The following is a 16,223-nucleotide window of genomic DNA, read 5'->3' as shown; positions in this document are numbered from 1 at the left end:
ATAATAAAGCACAGATGGATTAAAATTCAAAATATAAGCAGTAGTAGTAGAAGTCCGATACTAGATAATAAAAATAATTGTTGGGATAGAATTTGTGGTGGTTGCCTAATAACTATCATTTTATCATATTTTTTAGGATCATATAATCATATTTTTTTAGTTGATTTTGTGTTTAAATTCACATTTATATTATATATCATGAGTTTTGAATCATTTAGAGTTTTGATATGATTTAAATTATTTTGTGGAATTATGTGCTAATTTATGGAATTGATTTTATAGGAAATTAGGGAGGACTAATTTTTATTGATCTAAATTGTTCATCTAAGATATGAAGGAATCTAAGTCATCCATCATGATCTAGTCCATCTAAATCAAAGAGAAAGTAGATCATGACCATTAACCTAGATTTGGAGCCTTTAATCTAGATCTAAACTATTCTATTCGTTGATCAAGATCTGAAACATTCTGGACCATCCATTCAGATATGATGGGATTCAAATGAGAAGCTATAGTAACGAGAAAAGGATCATTAATTTTCTACAGGGGTGAGGAGATTACTATTCCACCACAATCACTAGCCACCGGAGCTTGATGCTTCCCATTCATTGAGGTCTAGGGCTTTTCCTACATCGTCCATCTTCATTTTTGCATCCATTGAAGGTTTGGCTATCATCTTCACCATCGGTGAGGCGCGTGATAGAGAATGAAGAGGAAGAATAGTGATCCAGATCCGACAATTCCTTGGGATTTTCTAACTCACCGGAACCCTAACTTCACATCTTCACAATTTTGATGACCATCACTGCCATCTTCACATTTATGATCAGTCCTCAGTCATCATAGAATTTAGAGGTAGTAATCCTAAACATCTCACACCATTCTATGTTTTACAAACACAAGAAAGTTATACCATTGATATTTTATGAGATACTAGCTACCTAGATCTATAGGAACATGTTGTCTATGGTAGATCTTAAGCTAAGTCCATTTCAACTTGATAAGAAGTAAAAAAAAAATCTTTATGAGATTAAAATACTATAATTTTTGAAATCATATTTTGAAACTAATAAACATGAAAATATGATTGGAACAACTCCTAGTCTAATTGTTCAAAAATTAGCTCCTCCTAGGTTAGAGCTCTAACAGTTATACTATTATTACAAAATAACATATATGTATGCATGAACATATGAACATACTAATATACACAAGATAATAGTTATACTATTATTACAAAACCTCATTGATTCAATGAAGGAATGAAAATAATAAACAGCGGCAGTAGAACAAAAAAAAAACTCGAACATAAATCTAAGCTCGAGTGAAATCGACAATCAGTGTAGGATCGAAACGTGCTAGAGGGGGAGGTGAATAGCACTCGTGGATTTTTCACTTTTTGTAAACACAATCAGAGATAAACACAATGAAATAAGAATAAGTAGAGAAAACAATGACATAAGTTGGTTAGTTGATTTTACTTGGTTCGGAGCCTGTGACGACTCCTACTCCAAGGCTTACACTCATTGAGTATTTACTTTGAGAAATTCACTAATAAATTAGAGAATTGCAAGTACAATAATTTAAATAAAATAATTAAAATTATACCGACTGATATGAGTTATGATAAGTGGACCCTTTGTAGGAGAGAATAAGGGGACAATAAGGAAGACAGAAAAAAGGTTTGACTTGGTAAGAGTGTTGCTACACGTTGGGCAAGCAGAGACCGATCGAACATAATGGACCGGCTGAGCATATGAGTTCGGCTGGCAAAGAACGGCCAAGTGGAAGAGACCGACCGAACGTAGAAATAGTTAGTCTTAAGCTGTCCAGAAGGCTTATATACGCCCGACTAGTTAATCTCGGTCGATAAGGTAGGACCAGCCGAGCTCATAGACCGGCCGAGCACAGAGGCATTTAGTCTCGCATGATCCTTAGCATACGACCGACCAAGGGAAGGTCTACTGGGCAACAATATTTGTATACGCCCGACTGGTTAATCTCGATCGATAAGGTAGGACCGACCGAGCTCAATAGACCGACCGAGCACAGAGGCATTTAATCTCGCACGATCCTTAGCCTACGGCCGACTAAGGGAAGGTCTACCAGGTAATAGTGTTTATATACGCTCGACTGATTAATCTCGGTCGATAAGGTAGGACCGGCCGAGCTCAATAGACCGGCCGAGCATGGAAAGTAGATCGAGCATAAAGGTCTTCAACCTGGCAAGGTTTCTGGCATATTTATAATAGTAAAGTCTTTGTCGTGTATAAATAACCAATCGATTATAGAATACCGGCCGAGAGTAGCACAACAAAAGGTATTCCTCATATATACAGAATTTCTAGGAAATGAATTGTGTGTACCTTAGCGAATCTTAGTTACTTACCTTTTCTCCGAGATTCGAAAGTCCGGTGATGATTTCCTTAATATTCGAGTGCAGATGTGTGACTGTTTTGTTTTCTTCAAGTCGCAGGTTGGTGAGTTGGTTGCGAAGTAAATCCCGTCGTGCAAGCTTATCTTCGGACGTTCCATCATGCAGCTCAATGAACTTTTCCCACAGTTCATTTGTTGAGCCATAGTTGCCGATCCGGTTGACTTCTTGTGGCGGAAGAACGCTCAGCAGATGGAATTCTGCCTTGCCGTTTGCCACGTAGTCGGCCTGCTCCATTTTTGTCCATTGGTATTTCTCTTTACCTTCTGGTGCTATAAAATCAAATTCCATTATTAATAATAAATCGAAATCAGTTTTAAAAAATACCTGCATTCGCTTTTTCCAGCTAGTGAATTCCCCTTCGAATTTCGACGGGTAAATGCTTGGTCCGGCCATTGATTCGGTGCTTTATTCGGCGATTAGTCCTCCTGAAGCGTCCTGGCTCTTATACCACTTGTTGGACCACGTTGGCCGGCTAGAAGGGGGGTTGATTAGCTCTGCAAAAGTAAAAGAAAACTACCCTTCTCGAACTATCAGAATAACACTTGCATAAAATAAATAAAAGCAATAAACTAAAAGTAGAGACACCGGATTTGACTTGGTTAAAATCGGGGAGGTTGTTAATCCAAGGAATGTGTCACACTAGTATCTCTTTTAGGCGGAGAAGCCTCTTACAGCAATGACTGATGTGCATAGATTATATGATCATTTATGCAAGCTTTGACACACGTCTACTTGCATTTCATTAGCATAATCTATGTTTATTGCACCCTATTTCATTATAATGGCATACTTCAATTATATTTTGTTCGAAGATTTACTCTTTTCTTATTTTGATTGATAGCATGCTATTTGAAGCGAAAATGGAGCAAAAATGCACACAGGAGCTTGGGTCGTGCCATTATCATGCCTTGGCCGTGCCAGCACCCGATGCGAAGAAAGCCACGGCCGTGTGAATCCACAAGGCCGTGTGACCATGGTAGAGAAGAAAAAGGGCACGGCCGTGTGAGTTCCACACAGCCATGTGACTCAACCCGAGAAGAAGCCATATGAGGCCGTGTGGATTCCACACGGCCATGTGACGAAGAACACGGGTCGTGCCACGCCAAAATAGGGTTGTGCTGAATTTTGGGCAGATTGTAGACCGTTCGTAATTTCTCCATAACTTTGCGCTCTGTTGGAGTTTCGAAATGTTCTTTATACCGAAACATAGCTGACTTCAAGATCTACAACTTTGCTTCAGATCCAACAGAGAGAAAGCATTGTCTGCCAATGATAAAATGGCACGGTCATGCCTCCCAACCGTGGGATCAACTGGACCTCCGCCCAGACCGTAGACCAAACTTCGAACCGCCATAACTTTCGGTTCGGTTGGAGCCAGGGCTCAATACAAGTATCAGATTGAAGATAATTTCAAGAGATACAACTTTGGTTCAGGGTAAATCACGAGAAAACCTGGTTTAATGGGTGAAAATCTCGGTTTACCGGACCCCTGTAATCCTGGTTTTCCTGGACAGCTTGGAGGAGGTATAAAAGGGTCAAGAACCCAATTCTTGGAGGATCTTTGGTTTGGTATTTCACCCCATCTCCTCGGGAAAGGGTTCTCCCCTTTGGGGGAAACCCGAGAGCTTCATCTGGCGCCATCTCTTGACGTTCCGTCCATCTCCAGAGCATGGAAGCATCACCAAGACATCGGAAACCTCGGCAAGTATCTCTTCTTCCCCTTCTTCTCACATCAAGGGTTGTAAGTGTTCTTTACTTTATGTTTTGGTCTCTTGCAATGGAGTAGATCTCCTTTTCTATGGATGTAGGGAGTAGTTTTGGATAGGGTTTGATGTAAGACTCATGTTCGTGCCTTTACTTGTTGGATGATTTCTCTTGCTTCATTTCTATTTGATGTGCATGAGACTTGTTGCCTTGTCATGTTAAGTGATTGTGTAGGAATTGCTAATTTCGTAAAGAGAGGATCTTAGATCGTACACCCGAGGGGCCCTAGTGTTAGGGGTAACCCGTTCACGGACGTCTAGAATATTCCCTGGAAAGGAGAGGCAACTTCTCCACAAGGAAGTAAGAGACCAAACCAAACCCCTATCTCTATCCCTAATGATACCGATTAGATTTGTATTCTTGTGATCTACCGAGGCGCCCTAGTGACAGGGGTTAACCGTAACAGGATTTCACAGAGATCTTCTCTGATTAGTACTTAAGGATAGTAGCTTTAACTTCCGGCGAAGGTATGTTGATTGACAATGAGTAAAAGATAGAACATGATGCATCAGGTTCCACCATAACGAAATCGAAATCCTAGAATCCATTTCCCAAAGTTCAATTCCCTCCAAGATCGATTCTCTCATCCTTCTCTTTCTCTCTTCAATCACTCTTGTTAGTTTGCAAGCGCCAAAGCCAACTTTCGACCGTCTAGATAACTTACTTTGCGACATCTCTAGTGCTTAATCATCAGTCTCTGTGGTTCGACAATCTTAGATATTACTGACAATGAATTCGTGCACTTGCAGAATCGTAATAAATTTTTGATGCCGTTGTCGGAGACTGTTCGCATTAACATTAGTTGAATAACATATGAGTTACTCTAGACATTTTTCTTTTTCCTTTTGCTTTTTCTTCTTTTTTCCTTTATGCACTTTCTTTCTTGCAATTTAAATTTTGCATTGTCTTTCTTATTTTTCATATAGCATTTTATTTATTGCCCTTAATTCTTCATTTTTGTTTTTTCTCATAATTTTTTTTAAATATCCGTGAGCACTAACATGTCAAGCAGGGCCTTAAGAGAATTTTTCACACCCATGAGTGTAAGACCCAGATCTCCCATTGATGAAGGCTATGATCCAGATGAGCAACTTGAGTTCCTTTGTGGAGGATGTGGTAGCACGTCTCATCCGTCTGCCATATGCCACCTCTTTCAAAAGAAAGATGACCCTCCCATAGAACCAACTGATGATATCTGCACGGCTTGTGGTAGTCCATTCCATCCAGTTGCTTTATGTTACTTCTTCCAAAATACAGCTAGCTCTTCCACGGAACTTCAGCACTTATTCCAACCTCAACATCAGGATGTGTATGAGCAGGTTCCTGATACTTATGTCTATGACTGGGGGGATTATCAAATTCAGAACTTTCAACCTTAGTCAATTCTAGAATAGAGTGAGTAGTCATTTTCCCAGCAACAGAACTCTGACCCACCTCATCCCTACAATCAGGATTGGAGGAATTATCAAAATTTTGATTATAGAAACGTGCAAGGTGTTGATCATTCTTTTCAAGCATCACAGGGTTTCTCAGTGTTTCGGGATGATTTTTCATTGGACAGTTTACATCATTTACAACCAGATGAGCCGGTTGGCTTGGAGGACTTCCAACACACAAATATCCCTACTCCAAGTCAGATGGAGACACAACACAAGTTTTTGAAGAGCTAATAGTGCAACGGGGGATCTCAACTTTACGAATATTACTTCAAATTTCTAAAAATGTTGTTGATCCCTCTATTGATGACATTAGTGTTAGTGGACTCTTCCCCACTTATGATGATGATGTGGTAGATAAAAGTGTAGGGGCATGTACTATGGAGGAAATGTCCCAAGGATCGCCTCTCTTGGTCGCACAACAACTCGATACTATGGAATTTGAAAGAATGGAATATGTTGATGATAATTGTGTAGGGACTTGTGCAATAGAAGCAAAGCCCCAAGAATCACTACTTTTAGAGGCACCACCACTTGAGCCAGAGCTAGAGCCAATGCAAGATTCAGAAGTCACATCCACATGTTTAGAACTTTCAGGTATCTCTCAGCAAAGCAAGGTTAGTATCCTTTGTGATCTTTTGGAAAATTTCATAGATGTACCAATAGTAGATTTTGTTGGATGTGATTCAATCTGTGATACATACTCAATTCATCTTAATAAGGTTCTAGTTCTATCTAATATAGCATGCTTGGGAGAGGTAGGTTTTTCTTTTGGGTGTGTAGATTTTCATGAGGCCTATATTTGGAAGTTCAGACTGAACCATCTTCGACCACCTGAAAGAACTTCAAAGAAGACGAAGATGGAGAGAGTAATACTTTACTCTATAGCTCCTTTGATGAAAGCTCTCTCCATAATAAGAGTCCTTGGTAGGAGGGTGTTGAAATATCTTACCCCTCTTAGAGCGAGATTTCGATGAATTTAATGAGGTGGTCGAGCTAATGACCTTAAACAAGCCCTTCTTGGGAGGTAACCCAAGTTCATTTTCTTCATTTTCATTCATGCCTTTAGTTCTTTCTAGTTTCATTTCTTTATAATAAACATGTATCCTCTACTTAATTTTTATTGTCTACATTCTTTTATACGATTCAAAGATTAGGAGGAGGGCAACTATATGGTGGAGAAGTTAATGACATCATTTGGTAACTTCTCTTACTTTTTATCTCCTCCACATTATTTTTAATTTTCATTGGGACAATGAAAAGTTTAAGTCTGGGGGGATGCATTAGATGCATTTGGTTTAATTTAGTTTTTGCTTATTTCTTTTTTGCTTAATAAAATTTTTGCTAGTTGCATCTTACATCACATCATGATTGTTTGTTCCTTATTAAAAAATACTAGCACGTTTAATCTAGATTACATATGGTTTATTGGCTACTTATGGTGCTATTATATTTAGTGATCTATATTTTTCTATCTATGATAGCATGAAGTGAGCAATGTTTTTACTACAAGAGTTTAAGTATTGACCTTATTTTAGGATCTCTATGCGCTATGCCTATTTTTGATAGTTGATAACTCTAAAATAGTCATGATTCATAGAATTGGACTAGTACTTGTGCTTCTATGGTGACCTCTCAACTACATTTTGGTTACTGGATAAACTCAGATCATGTAAGCTCATTTGAAAAAATCAATCCCAAAAAAAAAAAATTTAAAAAATAAAAAATATGAAAAAATGAAGGTTTGTTCAAGTTTGATACGTTGCAAACATTAAAAAAAAGGATAAAAAAATAGTTGTCATGAGTGGAAACTAGCAATTCACCCCTTTGAGACCGAGTTAGGTTACTGGAAAAATGAATGCTATGTTTCTCTTGATACTGAGTATTCCTTTGAGACCTTGTGTAGACGATGCATAACATTTTTGTGGGGAACGAACCTTGCGTGTGGCAGGTAGGTGTCTATCGCCGGAAGCATAAGGAACACAATTTTATGATGACTTGACTAGACTTAGGGATTGAAACTTGATAAATTTAGGCCACTTTCGCACTGAGCACGGAGGACTACTACTTAGATCATACTCAAACTACTTTTGTATCTTGCTCACCAATGAAATCATTTGATAGGATTAGATTGATTTGCTAGAGATTATGATGCACTATTTAACCACATGAATCTAGATTGCGGGTTTTGCTTGAGGACAAGCAAAGGTTTAAGTCTGGGGGTGTGATGCGCATAGATTATATAATCATTTATGCATGCTTTGACACACATCTACTTGCATTTCATTAGCATAATCTATATTGATTGCACCCTATTTCATTATAATATCATACTTCCATTATATTTTGTTTGAAGATCTACTCTTTGCTTGTTTTGATTGATAGGATGCTATTTGGAGCGAAAATGGAGCAAAAATGCACACAGGAGCTTGGGTCGTGCCATTATCATGTCTTGGCCATGCCAGCAACCGATGCGAAGAAAGCCACAGCTGTGTGCTCCCACACAAACGTGCCATTATCCCCATGGCTAAGCAACACACGGTCGTACCAAATGGCATGGCCGTGCCAACGATCCAGAGGAGAGAAAGTCACGGCCATATGAATCCACACAGCCGTGTCACCTTGGCAGAGAAGAAAAAGGCCACGGCCATGTGAGTTTCACACAGTCGTGTGACTCAACCCGAGAAGAAGCCATGTGAGGCCGTGTGGATTCCACACAGCCGTGTGACAAAGAACACGGGTCGTGCCACGCCAAAATAGGGCTGTGCTGAATTCTGGGCAGATTGCAGACTGTTCATAATTTGTCCATAACTTTGTGCTCCATTGGAATTTCGAGATGTTCTTTATAACAAAACGTAGCTGACTTCAAGATCTACAACTTTGCTTCAGAACCAATAGAGAGAAAGCATTGTATGCCCGTGCTAAATGGCATGGCCGTGCCTCCCAACCGCTGGTTCAACTGGACCTCCACCCAGACTGCATACCAAACTTCGAACCGCCATAACTTTTAGCTCGGTTGGAGCCAGGGCTTGATCAAAGTATCAGATTGAAGATAAGTTAGAGCTACAACTTTGGTTTAGGTTAAATCATGAGAAATCCTGGTTTAATGGGTGAAAAACTCAGTTTACTGGATCCCTGTAATCCTGGTTTTCTTGGATAGCTTGGAGGAGGTATAAAAGGGTCAAGAATGTTGGACCCCGTGGTAGTTTTGTTGTGATCAACCAAGTTAGTTAGGTCCTGCGTTGTGTCTGAACCCTGTGTCCGAGTGTGCAGGAATTTAGGAGTGCAGGAAGTCGAGCGGAAGACACAACTAGCGAGAAGGACGGCACAGGAAGGGAGCCGACGGGCTCGGTGCGTCCGAAGGACGAGAGAGCTGCGGAAGAGTACTCTGGTGGAGCGAGAAGCATGTGCGCGGCGTTCGAGGGACGAGAAACCGGAAGGAAGCCTGCTAGAGGAGAAGGCCGGGAACTGGGTTCAGGTGAGCCCTATCCGGATGGTCGCAATCACCCAAGGAGCCGAACCGGAGCAAGTCAACTGGAGTTGCTTGTCAATGGTTCGGTCGACTGAACCTATTGATCGGTCGACCGAACCCTTCATTAACCGAAGCCAACCGTTGGAGACACGTCAGCAACACATCTGCCAGCGGTGAAGTGATCGGTCGACCGAACCTCATGATCGGTCGACCGAACCCAAATTTATCCAGAGACTGAGTCGAGCGTTTTCATCGGGCCAGCGCAGAGGAAGACCGTTGGCCGATCGGTCGACCGAACACAAGGATCGGTCGATCGAACCTGAGCTCGATCAACAGAGACTGCACCTAGATGGAAAGCTGGGCCGGTCGACCGAACCTGGGGATCGGTCGACCGATCCCTCTCGAGTCAAACCTGATCCCGAAGGATCAGGTGATTTGATAAGCTCGAGAACCCCTATATAAAGAGGGTCTCGGGCAGCTTTAAAGAACAACAATTTCATACGAAAAACCAACTCTGTAATTCATCTTCTGCAACTTCTGTGCTTTCAAAGTGTAAAAGGCTTCTCCGCCTTTAGAGAAAGAGTTTTCTTACTGAGCCTTTCATCGCCCTGGATTAACAACCCTCTTGGTTGTAACCAGGTTAAATTTGTGTGTCTATTTCTCTGATTATTTTATTCTCAATATAGTTGCATTTATTTTAGAGTTGAAAATGCATGAGGAGGGTATAGTTTGATTTGCAGGCAATTCACCATCCTCTTGCCGGTCCCCGCTAAACCAACAAGTGGTATCAGAGCCTGACAGCCTCAGAAGGACTAACCGCCGTCTGAAGCACTAAGATCAAGACAATGGCCGGCGCGAACATTCATCTCCCGAAGTTCGACGGAAATTTCGCTACATGGAAGCGAAAAATGGAGGTATTCTTTAAAACAGATTTTGATATTTTAATTACTATAAAATATGGTTTTGCAGCTCCTAAAGACAAAGAAGAAAACACATAGAGCAAGAAGGAGCAAGCTGATTTCGTCGCCAACGGAAAAGCTGAATTCCACCTCCTCAGGGTTCTGCCACCTCAGGAGGTAAGCCGGATCGGAAGCTACAATTCAGCGAAAGATCTCTGGGAGAAATTCCTGGAGCTTCACGAAGGTACCTCTGAAGCGAAGCTGGTGCGACGCTACATCCTCCGGACACAACTAACAAACCTCCGGATGAACAACGGCGAGAAGGTAGCGCAACTCCAAGCAAGAATCAAGGAGCTAATAACGCAACTAACGAACCTTAGAGAAGAAGTAACCAACCGGGATTCCATCAGATACGCGCTCAATGCCTTCCCGAGGAATTCAGAATGGGTGTCCTTAGTAGATGCTTACTACATCTCTAAGGACTTTGAGGTAAGTAGTTTAGAAAACTTGTTTTCAACTTTTGAACTTCACGAGTCTCGACTTGCAGAAAAACCAATAAAGAAGTAGAATCTCAACATTGCCCTATGAGCTGAAAAGGACGATCCCGACTCCGAAGCGTCAATCGACGAAAATGAAGCTGCGTTAATGGTAAGACGTTTTAATAAGTTTTTTAAATCTAACAAGTTTAGATCGCAGTCAAGTAAACGCCATCAAAAAGGAAGGACAGTCCGATGCTACAATTGCAACGAAGAAGGGCACATCAAGGATGATTGCCTAAAATTGAAGTACAAACATAAAGATAAGGAAAGAAGCAATAAGCCAGCTCTACCCAAGCACAGAAATCTGAAGGCAACATGGGACGACTCTTCATCCTCCGAGTCAAAAGTCGAAGAATTCGCAGGATTAGCTCTACTATCTAACCATCAGCCAGGAGAAACATCTAGCTCAGAAATGAGCATTGATGAAGGGGGAGAATCATCAGAAAAAGAAAACAGTAGTAAAGGGGGAGCGTCACCAGACCAGGTAAGTAAGGTATGCAATCTAACCCCGACTCAATCTTTTAAATTTATTAAAGCTCTTTCTAAAGAATTAGATAAATTAGAAAAAGAAAATGAAAATTTGAAATCAGAAAATGAAAATTTAAAATTAGAAATTGAAAAATTGAAATCTGATGCATGCTTAAAGATAAATGTTTTTCCAAAATCAAAACTTAAAATTTATGGAAAATTAAACTGGTATATAAGGAAGCATCAAGGTCAACTTAGGAAAATTTCTAAAAATTATGTACCCCCTAAATTTTTGACTAATCCTGTAAGAAGGAACCTTTATTGGGTTCCAAAATCTGTGCTAAACTAATCTCATAAAATTTAAAGCTTTATAGAGAGAAAATTAAACATTTTCCTTATGAAGGCTTTGTCTAAGGAAGTGATTGTTGCTCCAATAACCAAGAAGGCCTAGTGCCTCGCCACGACCTAGAAGCTGAAATATTGAAACAAAATGTTTAATTAACTTTCTGAAAAAGCATTAAAAGTAGAATTAAAATACTTTGAAAGTGTACAAACATTTTCTGTGACTTTTTTAAGTTTTAGATTTTTTTTAAAATTTTTAGAAAATAGAATTTTTACTTAGAAATTCCTTTTGAAAATTCTAAGAGATCTATTAGAATTTTTTTTTATCTTAAGAACTTGCTTCCCCGTTTTTGCTGTGATCAAAGGGGGAGAGAAAAGTACAAGTTTAGAGGGAGTTAGGAAAATTAAAAGTTTAAATGTTTAATATTTTTCTAAATAGTGTTGCAATTTTACTTATTGCAAAACTTATGCTTAATATGCTAGTTTAGTAATTTTTCTTTAAAATTACTTTTCGTGTCTGTTTTACCCTAACTTGAACTTGGGTTGATGCACATCAAAAAGGGCGAGATTGTTGGACCCCGTGGTAGTTTTGATGTGATCAACCAAGTTAGTTAGGTCCTGCGTTGTGTCTGAACCCTGTGTCTGAAGTCGAGCGGAAGACGCAGCTAGCGAGAAGGATGGCACGAGAAGGGAGCCGACGGGCTCGGTACGTCCGAAGGATGAGAGAGTTGCGGAAGAGTACTCCGGTGGAGCGAGAAGAATGTGCGCGGCATTCGAGGGATGAGAAGCCGGAAGGAAGCCTGCTCGAGGAGAAGGCTGGGAACTGGGTTCGGGTGAGCCCTATTCCGGATGACCGCAATCATCCAAGGAGCCGAACCGGAGCAAGTCAACTAGAGTTGACTTGTCAACGGTTCGGTCGACCAAACCTATTGATCGGTCGACCGAACCCTTCATTAACCGAAGCTAGCCGTTGGAGACACGTCAGCAACACATCTGCCAGCAGTGAAGTGATTGGTCGACCGAACCTCATGATCGGTCGACCGAACCCAAGTTTATCCAGAGACTGAGTCGAGCGTTTTCATCGGGCCAGCGCAGAGGAAGACCGTTGGTCGATCGGTCGACCGAACACAAGGATCGGTCGACCGAACCTGAGCTCGATCAACAGAGACTACACCTAGACGGAAAGCTGGGCAGGTACAGCAGGTTCGGTCGACTAAACCTGGGGATCGGTCGACCGATCCCTCTCGAGTCAAACCTGATCCCGAAGGATCAGGTGATCTGATAAGCTCGAGAACCCCTATATAAAGAGGGTCTCGGGCAGCTTTAGAGAACAACGATTTCATACGAAAAATCAACTCTGTAATTCATCTTCTGCAACTTCTGTGCTTTCAAAGTGTAAAAGGCTTCTCCGCCTTTAGAGAAGGAGTTTTCTTACTGAGCCTTTCATCGCCCTGGATTAACAACCCTCTTGGTTGTAACCAGGTTAAATTTGTGTGTCTATTTCTCTGATTATTTTATTCTCAATATAGTTGCATTTATTTCAGAGTTGAAATTACTTGAGGAGGGTATAGTTTGATTTGCAGGCAATTCACCCCCCTCTTGCCGGTCCCCGCTAAACCAACAAAGAACCCTATTCTTGGAGGCACTACAAGAAAAATCCTCATAGACATCGGTGGAACAATAACGGTTTTAAGCAAAAAACCGATGTCTTTCAGTATTTCACACCAATTTTTCCAAAAATCGGTGTCTATGAGCGCAGATTTTCGCTCATAGACATCGATTTTTTATGCGATGTCTATGAGCACCTTTTTTTCGTTAATAGACACCGATTTTAACAGCGGTTTTTAAAATCCGGTGTTAATGAACCAAAATAAAATATTTTAATTTTCCCACTAGCCAAAATTTGCAACACTTCACAAAGTTCCCTCCAAACCTAAACCTATATCGCGCCCCTTCCTCCGACCATCTCTCTCAGCCTAAACCTAAACCTAAACCTGACCATCTCTCTCAACCTCATCTCCCTCTTCCCCTTCCTACATCGACGCCCCTTCCTTCTCCATCCAACCACACCGCATCTCTTCCAACTCCTCCCTTTGGGTGAGAAGAGGAAACCTTCTTCGCACTCCTGTAGCTTTTCCTTCCCCATCTCCCACGCATTCCCTTCCCCACTCCACACCCATGCCCTATCCTCTTCCTCGGCGTACCATCCTCAGCGAGGATGGCTCCGATTCGTCTCCACCGCCGCGAAGAAGAAGAAGAACCCTTGGCTCGACCCCTTCGACTGCGGAGAGGACCCCGACATCGAGTATGGATCCCTCTTCGCCGACGGAAAGCAGGAGGAGGACCCTCGCCCTCCCGACAACCCCTACGACTTCCTCAAGTTTCCCATGGGCTCCAACGTCGAGCTCGCCTTGCTCGCCTCCAAGGTCCGCGGCGACGTGCGCCTCTGCTGTTGCGTCATCTCTGGCAGAGTCTACGAGAACCTCCTCTTCTTCCCCGTGATCCAACTCATCAAGGATAGGTACCCCGGCGTGCAGATCGATGTCGTTGCCTTGCCCAGGGGGAAGTAGGTGTACGAGGTGAACAAGAATGTGAGGTGGGCGAATGTGTATGACCCCGACAAAGATTTCCTGGAGCCAGCGAAGTATGTCAACATGATCGGTCTGTTAAGGGTACAAATGAAAGGGGGAAAAACACATGATCCTTGAAATGGAATGATAGCAGAAATCTCACTAGCTTTTTACGAATTTGTTGACAGAATCGATACTATGATTTGATCTTGTCGACCAAGCTTGCTGGACTTGGCCATGCGGCATTCCTGTTCATGACATCTGCTCGGGACAAAGTAAGCTACGTGTACCCTAATGTCAATGCAGCAGGCACAGGCCTGCTGCTCACAGAGACCTTCACTTCTCCAACCATGAACCTCTCCGAACGTGGATACCACATGTGAGGCAACCACCATTGATGCCTCAATTCTAAACAAACATACAAAAAAATATTTTGTTGTTGTGGATTGTTCATTTGTGATACTTGTGGTGTTTCAGGTACGATGAAATGGAGGAATGGTTAGGGAGACAAAGTTAAATAATTCATGATGAGTTATAAGTTAATTATGAGACAGTGACCCACCTTCTTTGGGTCAATATACTTTTGTGACTCTTGCCGTTGTTAATTATGAAGTAATGCATTGCCACATTTTCATTCTTCTTATTTAGCACTTTATTTGAACAGACTATTTTTGGTGCTTTGTAATTGTATAAGTTGCATGTTACATGCTTAGTGATGTATCTTCTGTGTTGTCAAAAGTTTTGTTGTTTGCTAGAGCTTATTCAACTTAGCATCCTTGTTTCTCCATTTCCCTTCTCCCTTATTCTGATCTCTCTAATGCTTCCATTCACATTTCAGCTATTCGACCGTCCACAGTGGCTCACTGTCAAGTCACGTTCATAGTGCTACGTCGACAAGGTATTGCCTCTCCCCGAGTGTTTGAACTCATTCTTTGTAAACTTTTGACTCAAAGTTGATGCTTATTATAAGTAGATAAGAGAAGAATTGGAGAGCAGATCATGTACTATTAGAACAAGGTGTGCTATGGAATCAGTTTTTAGTACTGATGCAGGTAAACAACTTTCAGTTACCTAATCAATGATCGTTGATATTTATATCAATAAACTTAAAGGTTTAACATTGCCTTGGAACAAAATCTTAATGTACTATTAGAACACAATGAGCAGATCATGTTTTTTTTTCTCTTTTTCTTTTTGGGAAACTACAATAACTCATTATGCAAGTTGAATTTCTGGTGCACATTTTAGTTAGTTCCTGAAAATGCCTTTTTGGCAGGATGTTGTGTGGTAGGAGAAGATTGTTCCAAAGATATATATGATGGATGCATAATTAGCACTCATGCGTCGGATGCTTTAAAGTTATTGGGAGAGCAAGAAACATCTGAGGAAGCAAGGATACTTGGTGCATTTCAATATGTATATAGGTATGCTGATATATATACACATATTTTTTTTTTTTTGAGAAGTGCAAGAAAGCCATTCAAATCATAGAAGCCCATGAATTTTAAGAGTTGGGTGTTCATGTGATAACTATTAGCTGAATGTCTAGGATCTTAGTTCTAGGACAACTGATAGCTTCGAATCTAGGTGATTTTTTTTTTCAAATGGTGCCCTGAGATCTCAATTTTTCTCACAGTGTTCGGTGATATGTTTTCGAACAAACGGCATACCTTTTCTCACCTCCAGTTATTTCTTCCAAAAATAGCCCAATAAGCAATACTGATTCAAAAATTTTTTTAAGGAACTAAAGGAACTTTAAATCACAAAATAAGACTCATATATTGCAATACAACTTCTTGTCCTTTTGACATCGAGAATTCTATTTAATTCCATCTTTAATTTATTACTGAGAAATAAGACTAGCATTCATATCTCCTTAGAATTTAGTGATCAATCATCTTGCACACAAATTTTTGCTCAGAATTTGGAGATATATGGTCTTCTCGGATAAAAATGTTAGCTAAGTGCAAACTTGAGGGGAACTTCACATTTCTTCTTGCTCAAACTCAATCACATACACGTCCTTGCAAAATTTTAGTTTTCTCAACCTCTCGACTGATTGGAGTCTTCAATTTCTCAATGCACAGTGACATTTATCTTCATCATGACAAAAGTTTCATGCCACAAAATCCAGCGGCATGGAGTGCTTGGAACTTTCTTGGGACAACACAACACGGTGTGTGCCTTACATATTGGTTAAATGTGTTACAGGTCAGTGCTTTATTTTTGTCTTAGCAACTGGCCAGACATGATTAGTTTAACATCATGAATTCTTGGTGAGTTAAGATTAATATTG

At 40.8% G+C, this 16,223-nt stretch overlaps 1 pseudogene; it reads left to right on the top strand.

Moving 5' to 3' along the window:
• The first annotated feature begins 5,238 nt into the window (after positions 1-5,238).
• On the top strand, positions 5,239-14,444 carry LOC122036666 (annotated as a pseudogene).
• The last annotated feature ends 1,779 nt before the right edge of the window (positions 14,445-16,223 follow it).

Source organism: Zingiber officinale, unplaced genomic scaffold (assembly GCF_018446385.1).
Source record: "Zingiber officinale cultivar Zhangliang unplaced genomic scaffold, Zo_v1.1 ctg187, whole genome shotgun sequence".
Classification (NCBI taxonomy): domain Eukaryota; kingdom Viridiplantae; phylum Streptophyta; class Magnoliopsida; order Zingiberales; family Zingiberaceae; genus Zingiber; species Zingiber officinale.
Note: the sequence above shows the minus strand (reverse complement) of the source record. Positions and strands in the feature narration are given on the sequence as shown.